This window comes from Phascolarctos cinereus, unplaced genomic scaffold, assembly GCF_003287225.1.
Source record: "Phascolarctos cinereus isolate Bilbo 61053 unplaced genomic scaffold, phaCin_HiC Scaffold_1;HRSCAF=81, whole genome shotgun sequence".
NCBI lineage: Eukaryota > Metazoa > Chordata > Mammalia > Diprotodontia > Phascolarctidae > Phascolarctos > Phascolarctos cinereus.
This window is the reverse complement of record NW_027555514.1, coordinates 257,695,496-257,702,996: the sequence shown is the minus strand read 5'-3', so window position 1 is coordinate 257,702,996 and position 7,501 is coordinate 257,695,496. Positions and strand designations below refer to the sequence as shown.

Sequence of the window (7,501 nt, the reverse complement as noted above, 5' to 3'; positions counted from 1 at the left end):
ATCACATGTATAACCTCTATCTGATTGTTTATTATGTCAGGGAGTGGAGAGGGGAGAGATAGAATTTGGAACTCAAAACTTTAACCTTTGTAAAAACTTTGTAACCTTTGTAAGCCTCAGTTTCCTCATGTACAAAATTAGGAAGGTTGGAGTACCCAGTTTCTAAATGCCATGTTCATGTGATCTAAGATTATAGTAATGCTCTAGGCTGAGGGTGTCAAAGTCAAATAGAAATAGGGACTATTTGACCATATATAAGGATTCCCACATTTAGACTTAGAGAACCACATGTTTATGTCTTCCTTCCTCCCTTCTTTCTTTCTTTCTTTCTTTCTTCTTTCTTTCTTTCTTTCTTTCTTTCTTTCTTTCTTTCTTTCTTTCTCTCTCTCTCTCTCTCTCTCTCTCTTCTTTCTTTCTCTCTTTCTCTCTTTCCTTCTTTCCTTCTTTCTCTTTCTTCCTTTCCTCATGAACACATAAAAATCAGATAGTTACTATATTTATCATCTTATTCAAGTTCCTCTTAAGAGTGTTGGGAGCCTCATGTACCCCTTGGGCATGTGATTGATGCCTCTACTTTCAAGTTCTCCTTTTTGAGTGAAGAATTTACACTTAAGCTCAATTGATATTGAGATGCTTTGGTGCAGAGAAATTAATTTTTGGAAAATCTCCGCTGAGATTCTTTGGTCCTCCTTTCATCATCATCGCCTTTGTGGGGCTCACTTTGGATGATGTGAGAAGGGAAGAGATCAGCCTTCTTTACTAGATACTTCATGGTATAGAGGTTAGAGCATTGTACTTGAAGTCAGGAAGACCCAAGTTCAAATCCAGCCTCAGAAACTTGTTAGCTGTGTGATGCAGAGCACGTCATCTAACCTCTGTTTCTCAGCTGACTTATCCATAAAATAAGGGGATTAGAATTTAATGGCCATTAAGGCCCCTTTTACCTCCAAATCTATTATCCTATCTCCTCATTCTCCCCTCTCCAGAATATAAGCTCCTGAGGGTAGGGACTGTTTAATTCTTGTGTTTGGATTCTCAGTATTAGGGGCAGCTAGATGGCACAGTGGATAAAGTGCTGGGCTTGGAATGAACAAGACTCATCTTCATAGGTTCAAATCTGGCCTCAGACACTTATTAGCTAGATGACCCTGGGTAAGTCACTTAACCCTATTTGCCTCATTTTCCTCATCTGTAAAATAAGCTAGAGAAGGAAATGGCAAACCATTCCTTTGTCTTTGCCAAGAAAACCCCAAAATGGGGTCATGAAAACTCCCCCACGACTGAAACAATCTAACAACAACAAGAAAAATCTCAGTATTGTATGTCTAGCTCAGTGCCTGGCACATGCAAAATAGTACCTTAAATGTTTGCAGAATTTAATTAAATCTCTTCTCACCACCCCCCATCTTCTCATTCTGTCCTGAAGTGGGTTTGTTATCTCCCAATTTTGGACAACTAATCATGACAAATCAATTTATCAATTAGTCAATGAACAAATATTTATTAAGTGACTACCATAAACTATACATTGGGCATACAGAGACAAAAAAAGAAACAGTTTCTGTCTTCAAATAGCTTATGCTCAATTAGGGCAGAAACCATATACATATACATATGTACATATGTATGCACAGATATGTGTGTATGTATGTGTGTAATTATATGTATATATATGTTTGTACACACAATATAAAGAGAAGTGTCCTAGGAACTTGTGTTTAATGTAGTCATTTAGTAGCTAGATTGGTAGCTAAATTGCACAATGGATAGAGTACAGAGCCTGGAGTCAGGAAGATTGGAGTTCAAATATGCCCTCAGACACTTACTAGCTGTGTGACCCTGGGTAAGTCACTTAACCTCTGTTTTCTTCAGTTTCCTTATCTGTAAAATGAGTTGGAGAAGGAAATGGTAAACCACTCCAGTATCTTTGCCAAAACAAAACAAAACAAAACAAAAACCCAAACCCAAACCAGTGGGCAGTATTAGCATCATCATTCATTTTTGTAAAATTTTGAGTTCCAAATTTTCCTTCCTCTCTCCCACCTCCCCAAGATGGCAAGCAATCTGATATTGGTTATACATGTGCAATCATGATAAACATATTTTGACATTAGTCATGTTGTGAAAGAAAAATCAGAACAAAAGAGAAAAAATACAAGAAAGAAAAAACAAAACCAAAAAAGAGTGAAAATAGTATGCTTCGATCTGCATTCAGACTCCATAGTTCTTTCTCTGGATGTAGACAGCATTTTCCATCGTGAGTCTTTTGGAACTGCCTTAGCTCATTGTATTGCTGAGAAGAGCTAAGTCAGTCATAGCTGATTATCACACAATGTTGCTGTTACTGTGTACAGTGTTCTCCTGGTTCTGCTCACTTCACTCAGCATCAGTTCATGTAAGTCTTTCCAGGTTTTTTCTGAAGTCTGCCTGTTCATCATTTCTTATGGAACAATAGTATTCCATTACATTCATACACCACAACTTGTTCAGCCATTCCCCAATTGATGGCATCCCCTCAATTTCCAATTCTTGGCCACCACAAAAAGAGCTGCTACAAATATTTTTGCACATGTGGGTCCTTTTCCCTTTTTTGTGATCTCTTTGGGATACAGACCTAGTAGTGGTATTGCTGCTTGACTTTTAATTTCCTCGGTCACATCACTGACCCTCTAAGTACTCTAGGCAGTTTTCTAAGACTTAAGTTGTAGAGTAGGTATACTGGTAGGAGTTTCCTCATGTGGGATTTCCCTATATTGATGAAACCACAGGTGCAGTCCCATCTTTTTGTATTAGGGGTTCTTGATGTATGATGGTCCCCTTTGGCAGTCTAATGAGTCCTATGGATCCCTTCTTAGAATAATTAATTTAAATGCAAAAAAGGAAATAATATAAAATACTTAGATTTACAAATAGATATCAAAATACATATTGAAAAACCAAATAAGCTCATAGTCACCAGGTTAAGAATCTGTGCTATACAAAATACATACATAAAAACAAGTTCCACACTTTGGGCTAGTAGTGTTTCCAGTGCTGGATTTTCAATTTGAGCTGCTCAAAAAACACACAAAAAAGGCAAATGAGAGAGGAAGTTTAAATGAGGGTAGAGTGTGAGAAACTTAGAGAAAGATAATAACAAGAAGAGTAAGAGGAAGCCCACAGTAGCGAGTTCTGCAGTATCACTGTGCAGTTTTACATGATAAAAATGCATATTGAGGAACTGAAATTAGAATTCTTGGTAACCTTGGGAACGGGCTCTGTTATTGTTGAATTGTTGTAAAAAAAGAAAGAAAGAAAGAAAGAAAGAAAGAAAGAAAGAAAGAAAGAAAGAAAGAAAGAAAGAAAGAAAGAAAGAAAGAAAGAAAGAGAGAAAGAAAGAAAAAGAAAGAACTAAATCCTGGAATTTCTGTGAAATGGAAATGCCCATAACTCTCTAGCTTCTGAGTCCAAGCAATGATAGAGAACCTTCTCTTGGATGTCTCTGGGGTGAAATGTGAGAAGCTGCAGGACCTGGCATTCCCTAGTGTTCCTTCTTTTAAATATGTCTAGGCTCTTTGGAGATGTTTCCATGGTTCAGGTTTGTTTTTTTTTTTAATATGCTTCATTCGGATGGACATGTCCAGGGTTTTCTTTATGTGTCCATAACTTTCAATTTCCTGCCTTGGCAACAATCTTCCCTATTTAGAAACTTTTCATGAGCTGGTCCCTTGAAAAAAATGCCTGGGGAGGATGTAATTATACTAGTCTCTGGGTACCCAGGCTAATTTTAGAAAGAGGGTGGAGGAGTCAGAGGCAGAGCCATATTTCTAAAGAGTATGCTGTGTTGTAGCTGTAGAATTCCTGAGTTTCTTTATGCCAAAGCTATAGGAAAATCTTCAGAATGGACTTTTAGGACCCTGTTCCATTTTCTAACAGCAGAATTCTTCTGAGGATCAGGGATGAGTTTATAGAAATTAGACCCCTAGAGTTAAGAAACCTTTCAGGCCTTCCAGATCACCATACCAGTTCAGGAGTCTCTGAATGATACCTAGATTCCCGTATCTATATGATATCTATGATATCCCATAGAATGATATATAGATTCTATTTCAGCAACAGAGAGCTCACTAGAGGCAGAATTAAGAGTACTGAAATTGGAATCAGAAGTCCTGGATTCAATTTCCATCCTAATACCTTCCTGTGTGGCCACTTGAACATTCTGTGCCTCAGTTTCCTCATCTGTAAAATAGAAGATTGGACTATATGACCTCTAAGACCCCTTCTAGCTCAAAATCTATGAAACTTCTGAGTCAGAGGAAAGACAAAAGGAACCAAACATTTATTAAGTGCCTCCTATGTGCTAGGCACTGTCACATTAGATTGTGAGCTCTTCCGATTTGATTATAAGCTTCTTGAAGGCAGGGACTGTCTTTTGCCTCTTTTTGTATCCCTAGTGCTTGGCCCAATGCCTGTCACATAGAAAGTGCTTAATAAATGGTTTTTGCTTGCTTGGGCTTTACCAATATTATTTATTTGATCTTCACAGCAATCCTGAGAGGTAGATGCTATTATTATCCTCATTTAGAGGATACTGAGATTGACAGAGGTTAAGTGATTTGTGCAGGGGTACATGTTCTTAAGTGTCAGAGAGTGGATTTGCATTCAGGTCTTCTTGACTGCAGGTGCAGTACCAATGATTTGCCATCTTCTTTTTGGACAGCTCTGATTTAACGTCAGGGAGTTCTTCCTTTTGTTGACTTGAAATCTGCCTTTCTCTACCTTCAGTTTTCCATCTGCTTATAGTTCTGCTCTCTGGAGCCATATTCAAATGCAGCTGGGATACTCCTTTCAGTCTCTTCCAGCCTAAATTTCTTTAGTTCCAGACATTTTGCCCCAGCTTAGAGAAGAATAACTTCTGAAGATCTTTAAAGATTGAAAATTCATTTATCATACCATTAAGGACTATAAAGAGTTGGTCCTTTGATTATTTTTTTAATATCTCCTATTTTACATATGAGGAAAAGATTTAGTTGAATTGTCATGGATCAGTTGGAGAAACATATTTTCAAAATATATGTTTCAACAAAAGTGATTGGTAAAGCTAATGATATGTATGCTTATGAGAGAGACTTTGAGAGAGAGAGAAGAAGAGAGACAGAGGAGAGGAGAAGAGGGGGCAGGATGGGGGAGAGGGACAGAGACACAGATAGAGAGACAGAGAGACTGAGACAGCCAGAGAGAGGCAGAGACAAAGAGACAGAGACATAGGGACAGAGACAGAGAGACAGAGACAGAAAAACAGAGATAAAGAAACAAAGAGAAATAGAAACAGAGACAAGGAGAAGAAGAGAGATACAGAGAGAGAGAGAGAGAGAGAGAGAGAGAGAGAGAGAGAGAGAGAGAGAGAGAGAGAGAGAGAGAGAGAAACAGACCTCGAATGTAAGAAACACAGTTGCTCTCTTTCTAATTCTTTAGGTACATGCATGGAGAGTTTGGAGAGGTAGGTGCTCAAACATCTGTGCAATGGTTTTGAGGTATAACCCACAAGCTTTAATATACTTCTTCTAGGCAGTCTTAGTTACACTGATTATGAAATGTAGCTTAGAGGGAAAATCTGGTTGAGGATCTGAAGGTAAGGTCTTTCTCTTCAATGTCCCTAAGAGCATATTGTGAAGAACTTTTTGGAACTAAACTTAAGATGAATTTTTAAGTAACTACTACTTATGAAGCACTGGGATAGTTACAGAAGGAATTTTCTTTCTTTCATTTTTCTCTCTTGGCAAGATGGGGATAGAGGAGACTGGGTCGGTGATTTTATTGCGATGGGCACCTCCCTCTACCAATGCAGGTCAGCCCTTCCTCTATAACTTGTAGTCTTAGACTGTTGATCTGGGCACTGAAGAGCTAAACAATTTGGATAACAAGTGTGTGTCAGAGGTAGGTCTTGAATGCAAGTCTGCCTGAACGAGGTCAGCTTTCTATCTATTAGTTCAGATTGACTTTTTATATTGATGGACATAAGAGACATAAATTAGACACGGTCCCTGCTCTCAAGTAGCTAATGACTTAGTAGTTTTTCAATTTTCTTGTTTTTTTTTTCTTTAAATTTATTTATTCACCAAGCAATGTACAGTGTAGATGAAACAGCAAACTCCAAACGTTGTAAACAATTGAGCAATAATTTTGAATGACTGTATGTGAAGTTCATAATAGTACACTTTGATTATTTACCAATGAATAAAATAAATGAAGGCCATGTAATTAATTTAAAAAGATAGAATCCACATTTTCTATTGTCTTCTTTTCTATTATGTTAAGATCATAGACCTAGAAAGGAACCTCAGAGACTATCTAGTGTTCAGCACTTTCATTTTACAGATGAGGAAACTGAGGTTCAGAGTGATTAAATGACTTTCCCAAGGTCACACAGACATTAAATATTAGTCTAAGTTTTACAGAACACATCCTTTTGTTAAGGGGATTTGTTCTGTGAAGTTTGGATTCAGTCAGAGGGCCATACCTGAAGACCTAAAGGGCCACATGTGACCTCAAGGCTCAGGCTCCCCACCCCTGTTAGAGGTAGGATTTCAAAGAGCAGAGGCTCTTTTCACAATATCACACTGCTAATCCATAGTATTCTCCTTTATATAGCTGAAACCAATGTCTTTATTGTTCTTTTTGTTTTTCCTCCCCTAACAGTGACATGTAACGGCCTTGTTTTCTGATGTCTGTAACACCTTGAAAAAAGGAGAGCAATGTGAATACATGTGCCATCAGTGACAGGTAAATAAATGTATTTCCAACTCATGCAGTTCTTTCTCCAATTGTGAGGAAGAAAGATGATACTATTAGTTTTTAATCACACAAGGTAGGTTGCCTCATTTTCTATTTTTGTAGATTTCTTTTGTGCACCCATATTTTTGTTTTACAGTGAAAATTACATTAACGAGAATGTGAATTTTAGACTGTATTTAATCAGAGCTGGTAGTCAGTGGCAAAATAGATGCATTTTTACTTCAACCTAAGGTGGCCAATAGATTTCTCTTTCAGCAATGAAAGGGAAAAGAGAGGATTAGAAATGATATTATTGATTTAATCAATATGATTTATACAATGTGATTTCATTTTCTTTATGGACTGGATCTGTGATTCATTGGCATGGGGAGTCCTGGGTGCGGAGACTCCACCTCATAATGCAAGGGCATTCCTTCCCTATCATGCTTCCTTGTTGAACAAAATAGCCTCTCAAATCCCTTACCCCCTTGTCCTGTCACTGATCATGCTTTGCCAAACCCCAAACCTGAATTACTCTCTTCACCCAAGGCTTTCAGTTCTGTTTAGGTGCTGCTGAATGGAACTGGGTGGGGGGATAATGAAATTGAGCCCAGTGGATCTACCATAATTTATGTTAACTAATCTCAACTGGGCCCTTAATGAAGTATGTCTTCCTCCTAATTGATTTGTTATCCCAATCTCCACAGTGGTTGTTCCATCCTTTCTCCTCTCCGCTCAAAGCTCCTAC

At 38.0% G+C, this 7,501-nt stretch overlaps 1 long non-coding RNA gene across 1 annotated transcript in view; it reads left to right on the top strand.

Annotated features, from left to right (window-relative positions):
* LOC144455770 (uncharacterized) overlaps positions 1-6,762 on the top strand; it is a 132,643-nt gene extending 125,881 nt beyond the window's left edge. The window contains exon 4 of the long non-coding RNA XR_013484514.1: positions 6,679-6,762. This is a non-coding gene — a long non-coding RNA (uncharacterized LOC144455770). The remainder of the gene's footprint in view (positions 1-6,678) is intronic.
* Positions 6,763-7,501: the final 739 nt, after the last annotated feature.